This window comes from Canis aureus, chromosome 9, assembly GCF_053574225.1.
Source record: "Canis aureus isolate CA01 chromosome 9, VMU_Caureus_v.1.0, whole genome shotgun sequence".
NCBI classification, from domain to species: Eukaryota; Metazoa; Chordata; class Mammalia; order Carnivora; family Canidae; genus Canis; species Canis aureus.
The window spans coordinates 11,196,831-11,210,529 of record NC_135619.1 but is presented as its reverse complement, the minus strand read 5'-3'; positions in this window follow the sequence as shown (position 1 = coordinate 11,210,529).

The window sequence follows — 13,699 nt, the reverse complement described above, 5'->3', positions numbered from 1 at the left end:
TACTCTAGAATTGCTTTCAGCTTTTGATTATTGTGGCTCTCCCTGCATGCACAAGAGATCACAAGAGTAGCTAATTTTGACATATTTCTATCATATGCAGATATTGTGCTAATGATTTTTCCAAGGATTTAATCATTTGATCTCCACAACAGTTTTATACGGTAGATATAATTACCACCCAATCTGATAGATGAAGAAACTAAGGCGCAGAGAATTAGTTAACTTTTTCAAGGTTACATTTGGTAAGTGTCAAATCTAGATTTCAAACCTAAACAGTTTGACACTAAAGCTAGCGCTTTTAATCCATTGCTATTCTCCTCATATAAATATTGTAAAAGAAATTGTGACACTATAAGACAGTGGAAACTGACAGATATTTTAGAAGTAATCTTTTTGTTGGACATGTATTGGGATGAAAATTGAATAAAAGGAATAGTTACATGTGTTATTCTTCTCAACTGAGGATCATCAGTAGACAATGCTCAATAAACAGATCAAAGCACCATCTTCAATAATAGAGATAGTTTGGTAAGATGAGGAAAAGTCAACAAAAAGAAAACAGCATTTATTTTTAAATATACAAGAATACTTTTTTTTCCCCAAATGTCTTTTTGGTTTCATGTTAGGCCAAACCAGTGAAAGTCTGATTAAGATGGATCAAGCATTTCTATTTTGATTCCTGTACCACTAAAACTGGCTAAATGTGGCAAAGACAGCATCAAATGGTATTCCTTTAGTTTAAACAACACAACAAAATCTATGGGATGATACAAAATCCTTAGAAGAAAGGATTTCTTCTAAAAAATTTGCAGTGATTATGTATACATTAAGGAAAAAGAAACATCTCAAACAAATATTCTAACTTTATACTGCAAGAGCTGAGAAAACAAACTAAGCTTAAAGGTAGTGGAAGAAGGGAAGTAACAATGATCAGAGTGCAAGTAAATTAAACTGAGACCAGAAAAAGAGTGGAAAAGACCAATGAGGCAAAGTGCTGTTTTTTTTTTAAAGATAAACAAAATTAACAAATGTATAACTAGACTAAAAGACTAAAATCAGAAATGAAAAATAATACATTTCAACGACTGCACATAAATACATAGGATTATAAAATACTACCATGAAAAGATGCTCAATGTCACTAATCATCAGAGAAATGCAAATCAAAACTGCAATGAGACATCACTTCACACCTGCTAAAATGGTGATCATCAAGAAGATAAGAGATAAGAAGAGTTGGTGAGGATGCAGAGAAAAATGAATCCTTGTGCACTGTTGGTGGGATGTAAATTGGCTCAGCATATTGAAAATGATTTGGGGCTTCCTCAAAAATTACAAATTGAACTATCATATGTTCCAGCAACCCCACTTCTGGATATATAATCAAAGAAAAAGAAAACAGGATATTGAAAATATGCTTTCACTCCCTTGTTTATTGCAGTATTATTCACAATAGTTGAGGTATGGAAACAAGATGTGGAAACCTGTCAGTAAAGGGATTAATGAATAAAGTTGTGATACACACACAGACACACACACACATACATGCAATACATAATGAATATTATTCAGCCATGAGAAAGAAGGAAACTATCGCATTTGCTACAACATGGATAAACCTTGAAGGCATTATGCCAGGTGAGATAAGTCAGAGACACACAAATGCTGTGTGATAACATTTTATAAATAGAATCTATTAAAAGCAAATTTGTAGAAGTAAAAAGTAGAATGGTGGTTATCACGGACCGAGGATGAAGAAATTGGGGAGATATCAAAGAGTACAAATTTGCAGTTAGAAGATTAAAAAAAATGTTTAGAAAAAGCAAATCCATAGAGACAGAAAGTTAATCAACTTAATGTTTTCCCTAGGAGTGGTGCTGGTGAGGAGATAATGGGAATTAGCAACAAATGAAAAGAAAGGACTTATTGAGGGTGATGAAATGTTCTAAAATTGACCTGTGACAGTTGTATGACAGGAAATTTTTTAAAACCGTTGAGCTGTAAAGTAAGAAAAAAGAAGGTCCATAATCAAATAAATATGAGAAAAAATGGATTTATAGAATAAAACAAGTTTTATTCTTAAAGATTTTTCCTCAGTATTGATTCCAAAATCGTTAATGTGGATTATGAATCCTTAAGAAAAGATAAAGCATACACTTTAAAAAATCTTTCTTGTGTGAGGTTAGGGTAGGGTATATAGGAAAGTATATCAAGGAATATGTCTTGGGAGACAAAGGCAGGGAAGAGTCTTAATACCAATGATTAATTAACAATTATTTTTGTCTTTGATAGCTGGGCACTGTTCTAAGATACAACAGTGAAGGAAGAGTCAAATGCTTGCTTTCATTGAGTTTCATTGAACTCTTACGTGGGAACTCAGATATATTCAAAATAAATAAGCAACATATCTATTATGTCAGATGTTGGTAAGTAGTAAGAAGGAAAATAGAGAAGGGGATCATAAATGTTGGGGCAAGTTGAGATTTTACATTGATTGTCCAAGAAGTCTTATCTGAGAAAGCTTTATTAGAGAAAACTTCTAAAGGTTGTAAGAGAGTGAGCTCTATAGACACCCATGAAGAACATTTTAGGTAGGGGGAACAGGAATCTCTTTGAGATGGGAGAATAATTGACATGTTTAGGAAATAAAGAGTCCAGTATGAATAGCGTGAGCAAAGGGAAAAATAGCAGAAGAGGTCAACAGGAAATGGGACTCTGTTCATGTGGGCCATTGTAAAGATGCTAGCTAGCTTTGACTCTGAGATAGGGAGCCTTTGGTGAGTTTTGAGAGAGGAATAGCATAATCCGACTTCTATTCCACATTTGCTGTTGTGCTGAGTATAGACTAAAGAAGGATAAGTCTGGAATCAGGGAGATAAGTTTTGGAACGAGAGTGGTAGCAATTGAAATAGTAAGACATGATTAGATTCTTGGATATAGTTTGAATGCTGTGCCTCCAGAATGTCTTGTGAGATAGGGTGGAGGCTCTAAATGTGTACTGATTCTGTAAGAAAACTATTGGTATGATCTCCTTTTAGATCTCAATATAATTTTAAACCTTTCTGATGTGAAGCTCAAAGTAGCTGGCTCAAAATGGAAGGACATACCACATTAGTTCTGCAATCATGCATCAGGATAAAGAGAAATTGCTCTCCAGATTATCCCATCATTTACTGGAAAAATATTATTAGCTGCCAAGTGAAGTATTGTATAAAAATTTCCTATATACATAGAAATTGCTTTTGCCCTGCTCAGATTCCATCTCCATGACATCTATAATGACTTCTGTGTGTACTAAAACTTTGTACATACCTCTATTATATCAATTATATCACTGTGTTGTAGCTATTTCTTGAATGTATTTCTCCATCTATTATCTCATTCATCTTCATAATTTATTGACTCTAATCCACTGCCTTGCACTAAGTATTGTTCAGTAAAGTTTCAACTGACTGAACCAGTTCTTGATGCATTTAACATTATATAATTCATCTTATATACTATTTTAAAACCTAGAAGAGGGATCCCTGGGTGGCGCAGCGGTTTGGTGCCTGCCTTTGGCCCAGGGCGCGATCCTGGAGACCCGGGATTGAATCCCACGTCGGGCTCCCGGTGCATGGAGCCTGTTTTTCCCTCTGCTTATGTCTCTGCATCTCTCTGTGTGTGACTATCATAAATAAATAAAAATTAAAAAAAAAAAACCTAGAAGAGTAGAATTTAGGGAAAATCTAGTCCAATCATTTTTAATGTGCTAGTGCTTTTGCTGATAAATTTTAGTTGGCATCTTTGGAGTTTCCTTTCTTTTTTTCATTTTTTAAAAAGATTTTTATTTATTTATTTGAGAGAGAGAGAGCAGAGCAAGAGATAGCACAATCAGTGGAGGAGGGGCAGAGGGAGAGGGAGAAGCAGATTCCCCACTGAGCAAAAAGCCCAACACAGCGCTGCATCCCAAGACCCCAGGATCATGACTTGAACCAACTAAGCTACCTAGGTGCCCCTTTAGAGACTTTTCTAAAGATAGATTTTTGATCCCATTCACAGAAGTTATTATTTAATTCATTGAGTGGGTATGGAATTGGTCTTAAAGATTTTCACTTTTAATACATTTACAAGTAATGCTGATATGACTATTTGAGAAGTCATACTTTGAGGACCACTGCCTCATAGACTTCCATAAGACTGTCTTTGAAAATAGAATCAGAATAATGAATGAGCAAAACTATGCCAAAAAAAGTATCAGTATTTTCAATTTCCTGACTTATAGGCACCACTAACAGGTTTTCTGTGTTAAATGGTTTTGATCATGAAAGAAAAGAGAATTATATGAGTTATGTTATGAAAAGAGAGTTTATTATAACTTTTATTACTTGTGTAGAATAGAACAGGGAAAGAGATAAGACGGCGTCTCTAGGAAATGCTCTTTCCTTCTCTCTTTCTCTCTCTCAATCTTTTGATTGCTTTTTCACAAACCATTCTGTCTTTTACTTTGTTCTTGATTTATTTTCTCTCTACCAATTGTCCACTTATCTTTGCATTCTCCAGTTAAAATCCAAGAGAGATATTGTCTAATTAGCTCAACTCAGTGTCATCAAGAGACTGAAGGCAACTTTCCATAGGCAACATCACAATGGGCAAGTGGAGCCCTGGTGATATATTCAGTGGTTACCCATGCATAAAGATAACCTAGCATCATTTCCCAGAGCAGAGGTCCATGGCAGGGTCAACTTGGTAGAAGGGAATTTTGAGCATTTTGGACTCTGTGAAAGATATGTCTAGCCTGTCTTCTGAAAATTTTAGGGAGAAAAAAAAAAGAAAAAGTTCCTTGTCTAGTTAATGAGAGATGTGAATCTGAAAAGATGTGTCACCGTTCTTGGAAAAGTAATAAGAAAACAAAAAAGAAAAAAAAAAGAAAACAAAAAAGATGCAATTTTACAGTATTTTCTAGTCTTGAGAATCACAGGTCTCTCTGATTCTTATTACAACATAAATGATTTTGGAGTACAGAGATAGCATGTGGATCTGCCTTTATAGCCTTTTTACTTTTGAACTTACTTGAAAGTCACATGAGGAAACATGAGTAATGTGAAGAAAAAAGAAACTTATGTGGAGCCAGATGCTGGTGGAGGATGTATTTGCCCAGTGGGACCCCAGAATGTGGACCCCTAGCAAATTTGGCTCTAGAATGTTAGTCTCTTTTTCTTTCCAAATGTAAATCATTCTTATGATTCCTGCTGAGAAAAACTGACTGTGATTTGTTGCTCTTTCTTATAAAAAAAAAATTAGCCACAGAAAATAAGTTTATTCTGTCCTGGTAGGTGGCCTATTGAAGATTCTTTTTTTTTTTAAATTTTTATTTATTTATGATAGTCATCACAGAGAGAGAGAGAGGGGGGCAGAGAGAGTAGCAGGCTCCATGCATCAGGAGCCCGACGTGGGATTCAATCCCGGGTCTCCAGGATTGTGCCCTGGGCCAAAGGCAGGCACCAAACCGCTGCGCCACCCAGGGATCCCCTATTGAAGATTCTATTGTATGTTGGGATGCTGGAAAATAGGACTGATTATACCCGCTATGGATTTTTTTCATAGGAGTCAGCTGCAAAAGGACAGGTGGCAGTCTGCTAAGGGATCTCTGTGTTAGAAAGATAGCCATTGGTTCTTCTAAAACATTCTATGTGCTATGCTCTTTGGAGAGTCTGTGATCAGATTTGAACTTGGTGTCCACTACTTGAATAGAAGAGGACTTTGATTTTCTTTCCTCTCTCTGAATAGCTTTGATTTAATGTTAAGAATAAAAGACAAATTGAATGACTCTTCCTCTTTTTCTCTCCTAGAACCAATTACCTCTGCTCAAACTTACTTCAGGATCTTTAGGGCATCTGGCAAATTCATTTACATAGTCAAGAAATGATTAGCATCCTGGTGGAGGAATAGAGCACAAAAGAATGATTTACCTCATGGTTTCTTTCCTTGAGGCTATCTGACCAATTGTGAGCCCATATATGTTGAATTGGGTACACTGCTTCACACAATATGTGGAAAGAAAACTTACTGAGTTAATGAACTGTGGCTGAGCAGCAAAGAAAATGAGGGTAGCATAATGAATGAAGCTAAGGATCTCTGTTCCTCTCTTTAAGTCACCTCTTTACCCTGAGACCACACAGACTCATCTAGGCCAAGACCCAGAGAGAGCACACTGCTTCTGTTTAATTAGTATAGGTCAAGCTCATAGTATTTTCTTTTGAACCTGAGGCTCCTCATGAAAAGATAAGCTGACCACACTGTAGCCCTCTGGATATGAAATAGAGCATAATTATTTCAGATATTCCAAACATGTGCAATTTCTGCTTTGATTTTACACTTACTTTGTCCTTTTTTTCCACTTAATTTTCTAGTACACTGCACAGCTATGCTAATTTGGCACGGATGCTAAATATAAGGTCAGAGCATCTCACTTTGGTCTTTACTTGATTGCTTATCACCTTTCCTGAATGCCATTTCTATTTACTCTATGCATCTGATCTCATGTCGGCACTGCATCCCCTTGGCAGGCTGTTGTTCTTGTTTTCTCTCTTTCCAAGCAGCTGTTCAATAATTTCACATGACATAATGTAAATGTATTTTCTATTCATGAGGGAAGAAAGTGAGTCCCCATAATCTCAGACCATCTTCCATCACAGATTTTTTTTATCCAATAATCAGAACAGGTTCTGTAGTTCTCACATTTATAATCTTTGTTATGTAAAATAATTTTGATAAGAATTATAGAAATATTTATACTTTCCCCTTTTTTTCTTTCATGTAGAACATTCACAATATATTTTACAAGTCATTTCAATATTTATTATAAACCAATGGACCCATTCCCTGGCTTCTCATTCATTGACACCTGCAAATAATCAGTGAAGATAATTAGGCACATGAACAGACATAGTGCTACATAAATTAGTTGGAAGCATTCTTGTATGGAGTAGATTTGGAAAAATTATGTTTCTATGTGTAACTTTTATGTGAGGAAAAATAAAAAACTCCAGGCTCTGAATGTAATTCTTGGTTTGTGCAGCCGATTAAAAAACATAGAGTAAAAGTCAAATATTAAGATGCTTTGGCTTCAGTTTTTGGCTCACAATGTAATCTCCAAGGTCCCTGAATGGAGAACAACATTAACCAACATGCTCTGATTCTGTCTATACAATTTCTAACACTACTTTGACTTGAGGTTTTAAATACCATATGGTGAATTCATAAACACTCTGAGTGAGCAGTTTTTATTTTTCTGTGAGATAATACGAGATTACCGCCTACCTGAGTTCAGGAAAATAAAAAAAGACATGCATTTTCTAGATGTCTGGCTTGTGTTAGTGATTTTTGGAAACTCTGCCGGGAGCTATTTAAGAATTCTCATATTGGTGCCTGGCAAACAAGAACCATAGAAAACGTAAGCAATATATGTTTCCTAAAGAAGTAATATCTAAGGGTGGATATGATAATTAATTTAACCTTTTTTATTAAGTCAAGAAAAATATTATATAAATCCATTGAGATAATAATTGATTGAACTATCTCCACAGTTATTTTTCTAGACACAAATATGATCCTGTAGCATCCCAATAAAACCCAATTATGTATAGAAAAAGAAATCTAATCTCTTTTCTAATCTCTTTGTCTTGGCATCCAGTTCTTAACATCCTGGCCCAAAACCATCTTTGAGTTTTGTTTTCTGTATTTTATCTTTTTTATCATATACCTTATATTACAAATTATTATCTAGTCCCTAAGGTAACCATTTTCATTGTGGTTTCTTTTCTCTTTCTTCAACCAGTCCTCATATTTATAATTAAAGCCTGGTAAAAAAAAAAAATAAAAAAAAAAAAAAAGGAAAAGGAAAACAACTATTGACATACCTATCTCTTAGCCACATCCTCAACTGAGTCATACAAAGATACTTAATGTATTATATCTTTAATGCCATCTGTCATAGTTCTCCAGTGATTTAGGCACATAGTAGAATCTCAATATATGACTGCTTAAAGCAGGGATAAATGGATGAGTCATCAATAAAAACCTTGTATATATTCTCCATTTAAGAAAGAAGGAAATAAATACATTATAAAACTATATCATAATAATGGATAAAGTAAGCAAAGCCTGCCTGACTATATTTTAAATTTTATATACATTTCTATGCAATTGATGTGAAATGTCTCATTGTTCTAAAATGCCAGAGATGCTGGGAAAGTACAAACTGGGAATTGCAGAAATGACTAACCAGATACTGCTGGAATATCCTGAAGCACAGATGTATATATCTGCTTATTGGATTCAGGAAGTCATAGGAACTCTGAACTTTCAATGAGTCAGGAAAACAGAATTAAAGCAGATTTGTGAAAGTTCTCAGCTCGCTACTGGTTTTAACTAATGCATAAGCTAATAAGGTTCAATATGGAAAAATCTGAGCTCTGGTCATGATATGCCAGGAAACAAAAACAAGTAAATGCAGATGGCTCCATCACTAGGACTATAGTACAAAGCCCTAGAAGAGTAAGGTGATAGAAGTATCTTTACCAATAATTAAATAACTTGAAATATGCAGTTTTGTGTTCTCCAACTGGATCAGAAGCACTTTGGGGGAGAATTTTTTTTAATGGGGGTAGGATTTATACATGATTTATTCAGCATGGTATATATCTAAGCCCAAACACAGGACCTTGCACATGGTAGACCCTAAATAAATACCTGATAAGTAAATAAATAAATAAATAACTTACAAAATAGATTAAAGTTATGTAATATTTTACCATAACTCTTTTATCACTGATGATATTGTGAACCCAAACTATGTTGTTCTGAGTATTTTCATTCCTTTAAACTAATGAGAGATAAGTATAAAATAAGAAGAGATCTCAGTTTGTAAGGTTAATTGGAGCTAACATTCATTTATTTCCATGAGCATTTTTTTCTTTTTTCTTAATAAGGTGACTAAAAAAAAAAGAAATAGCCATTTACATCTTTTTTAATTTCTATGATAAAACAAATAGCAAAAGGCATATTTAGAGATGTTTACAAGGTTATAGAAGCCAAAATGGCAAAGGCTGGCTGGATATAGTAATTTACTTGATTACTGGAGGAGTGATTTGCTCCTGAGTTACTAAGAGAATTGTTACAGAGATTTTGCTACATTAGCACCATATTTTCTAAATAAAGGGCTATTTTACAGAAGCTGAAATTTTAACACATTCTGTTAGACAAATCCAATTACTTCACTCAGCAGAGAATCTCACTGTATACTTAAAGAATTAGTCATCCATGATGCCCAGAGAAAATTTGGAAACTGGGGGGAAAATGAAAAAACATGACTACAAATCTGTTATTTAAATACTACTATTATTGTATTATAGTGTATTTCCTTTCTTATCTTTTTCTATACATATGTAATCATATGTTTTCTGATTTTTTAACTTTGTAGTAGAGTAAAAGATTTTTCCTGTTTGTATATAGCCTATTAATTAAAGAGTTGCCTAATGATGACTCTGCTTCTGGCCAAGATGGAGTAACAGGAATTAGGTAACCATAAAAAATTTTTTAAAAAGGGACAAAATATATGAAAGAGTGCTTTTCAAGATACTGAATATAAACAGTGAAGGACAATTATTTTTGAAAGACTGGAAACAAATGACATGATTCTAAAACTTCTTCACTTTAATACCTTGAGAAAATCTCCAGGCTGTGGTGCAGGGAGTCAGATACATGCAGGAACTGGCTGATTCCCTGGAGTGAGGAGATGGACTGTAGAGAATGAGACCAAATGCAGCCAGAGTTCTCAGGGAAATGCACCAGAGAGGAGAGAGCTGCAGAGACAGACATCTGGAGAGTACAGAGAGTTGCAGAGTTCAAAGAGTTGCAGAGTGCCCTCCTCAAATATTTAACCAGTACTAATCAGTACATGTGTGAGGAACTACTGAACGTGGGAGAAACAAGCACTTAAAAGGATTGGAGGAGGAAAATCAAGCAATCAAAAATTTACCCAGTGATGGGAATCCCTGGGTGGCTCAGTGGTTTATTGACTGCTTTCAACCCAGGGTGTGATCCTGGGGCCCCATGATCGAGTCCCACATCAGGCTTCCTGCATGGAGCCTGCTTCTCCCTCTGACTGTGTCTCTGCCTCTCTTTCTCTCCATGTCTCTCATGAATAAATAAATAAATAAAATCTTAAAAAGAAATTTACCCAGTGAAACTGATGTTAGAATTAGCAAACAAGGGTATTAACACATTCATTATCACTGTATTCCCTATGTTATAAAAGTTAAGTAGAGTGATAAAATAGAAAGTAACCAAGTAGTGTTTCATATGTGTATATATATGAATATAATTTTTATATAAAGTGGTTTATAGTGTTATATAGTGTTTTACACACACACACACACACACACACACACCATGTACACTAGATGAACCTCTTGAGATGAAGATGTCAAAAGCTATGGTGAAAAATACAGTGGATGAGTAATAGCAGATTAGAGAGGGAAGAAGAGACTGTTAGTGAATTTGAAGACATAGTAGGGGCAGCCTGGGTGGCTCAGCAGTTTAGCACCACCTTCAGCCCAGAGATTGATCCTGGAGACCAGGGATCAAGTCCCACATTGTGATCCCTGCATGGAGCCTGGGTCTCCCTCTGCCTGTGTCTCTGCCTCTCTCTCTCTCTTTCATGAATAAATAAATTTAAAAAAGAAGACATAGTAATAGACACTACCCAAAATGAAACATGAAAAGAAAAAGATTTTTTAAAAAATGATTAGTCAGCTGAGGGCCAACTCTAAGCAACCTAATGCACATGGAATTGGAATCTCAAATGAAAAAAAAAAAAAAAGAAAGGAAGGAAGTGATAGAAAAATAGTTAAAGAAATAATGGCTGACAGATTTCCAAATTTGATTAAAATTGCACCTCCAGTTCTAACAAAGCTAATACCCAATCACAAGAAAAATGAAGAAAACAAAACTGTCACATTATAACGAATATACCTATGACAAATAATAATGAAAAATTTTAACCAGGAGACAGAGAAAAAAACAATGGATATTACATGCAAAAGAGCAAATATAGGCTTGCTAGCAGATATTTCATTGAAGAGAAAAGTCAAATAATATCTTTATTTATTTTTTCAAATTTTAATTTAAATTCCAGTTAGTTAACATACACCGTAATATTGGTTTCAAGAGTAGAATTTACTGATTAATCACCTAAGTTTAATACCCAGTGCCCCCCCACAAAAACCCAGTGCCCATCCCAACTAGTGCCTGTCTTAATACCCATCCCCCACTAACCCCATCCCCCATCTGTCTGCCCTCCATCAACCCTCAGTTTGTTCCCTATAGTTAAGAGTCCACTTTATGGTTTGTCTCTTTTTTCCCCACAAGTTCATCTGTTTTGTTTCTTAAGTCTCACATAATAGTGAAATCATACGGTATTTATCTCTCTCTGATTTATTTCACTTAGCATAATACACTCCAGCTGCATTCATGTCCTTGCAAACAGCAAGATTTCATTTTTTATGGCTCAATAATATTCCATTGTGTATGTATTCTCTATCTAATTAATCATTTGATGGACGTAGGCTGTTTCCATAATTTGGATATTGTGAATAGTGCTGCTATAAACATTGAAGTCCATATATCATTTTGAATTGTTTTTTTCTTTTTTTTTTGGAGTGGTTTTACACAGGCTTTCATTTCCTTCCTTCCTTCCTTCCTTCCTTCCTTCCTTCCTTCCTTCCTTCCTTCCTTCTTTCCTTCCTTCCTCCCTCCACCCTCTCTCTTTCTCTCTCTCACTTTCTTTCTAATTTTTTAAATATCAAATTTAATTGTTTGAGTGTATTTATGTAGCTATGCAGCCATCACCACAGTTTAGAAGTAGAATTGCTAGAACATACAGTAGCTCTGTTCAATATTTTGAGAAACTGCCAAACTGTTTTCCAAGGTATCTGTACCATTGAGCATTCCTTCCAGCAATGTTTGGAAGGTTCCAATTTCTCCACATCCTTGCCAACATTTGTTAGTGTCTCTCCTTTTTTTTATATCCATTCTAGTGATAGCTTATTGTGATTTTGATTAGTATTTTGTTAATGACCAATGACTGACATTGAGCATCTCTTCATGTGTTTATCAGCCATTCATTTATCTTCTTTGGGAAAATGTCTACTCAAATTTTTTGCCCAAGTCAGTATTCTTCAAACATTTTTTTATTCACATAGCCCCTAGAAGAGTTTTGGAAATCTATGTAACCATTCTTTTGACTTAAACTGATATCTACAACTTTTCATTGTAAATTTAAATAGTTGCACAAGATATAGCTTCCACTGCATTTTTTCCTGTCATAGATTTCTTTTTAAAGATTTTAATTTTTTATTTTTCTAATTTTAATTCGGTTATTAACACATAATGTATTATTAGTTTATTATTAGTTTCAGAGGTAGAGTTCATTGATTCATCATTCTTGTATAATATCCAGTGCTCATTACATCACAGCCTGTCCTTAATGTCCATCACCCATTTACCCCATCCCCCCACCCACCTGCCCTCCAGAAACCCTCAGTTTGTTTCCTATAGTTGAGAGTCTCTTATGGTTTTCCTCTCTCTCTGATTTTGTCTTGTTTTATTTTCCCCTATGATCTCTGTTTCGTTTCTTAAATTCCACATGTGAGATCATATAATTGTCTTTCTCTGATTGACTTATTTTGCTTAGCAGAATATCCTCTAGTTCCAAGCATGCCATCTGTCCATGCAGTGAGTGGGATGTTAATATCCCTTACTATTATTATTATCAATGTGTTTCTCTAATTTGTTATTATATTAGTTTATATAATTGACTCCTCCCATGTTAGGGGCATAAATATTTATAATTGTTAGATCTTCTCATTGGATACACCTTTCAATTATGATATAGTGTCCTTCCTCATCTTTTGTTACAGTCTTTGGTTTAAAATATAATTTGTCTGATATAAAGATTGCTACCCCAGCTTTCTTTCAAAGTCCATTAGCATGATAAATGGTTTTTCTCCCCCTCACTTTCAATCTGGAGGTGTCTTTGGATCTAAAATGAGTCTCTTGCTTACAGTATTTGGATAGATCTTACTTTTTTATCCAATTTGTTACCCTGTATCTTTTGATTGGGGCATTTAGTTCATTTACATTCAAAGTAACTATTAAATGATATGAGTTTTGTGCCATTGCATTACCTGTAAAGTCACAATATTTGAATATTATCACTGTTTTTTTCTGATCTATGCTACATTTGGGCTCTCTCTTCACGTAAAGGATTCCCTTTAATATTTCTTGCAGGGCTGATTTAGTGATCACAAATTCTTTTAGTTTCTGTTTGTCCTCAAAGGCTTTTTTTTTTTTTTTTAATTTCTCCTTCTATTTTGAATAACAGTCTTGCTGGATAAAGTATTTTGCTACATATTTTTCTTACTTAGCACCTTGAGTATATCATGCCAGGTCTCTGTGGATATGTCTGCTTGCCAATCTAATGTTCCTCTAATGTTACTGACTTCTTGTCCCGAACTGCTCTCAGGATTTTCTCTGCTCCAATATACCTTCTGCCCCACCCCCAACCTTCTTCTTCTGGTATCCCAATTATTCTAATATTGTTTCACTTTATGGTATCACTTATCTCTTGAATTCTCCCCTCATGATCCAGTAGTTG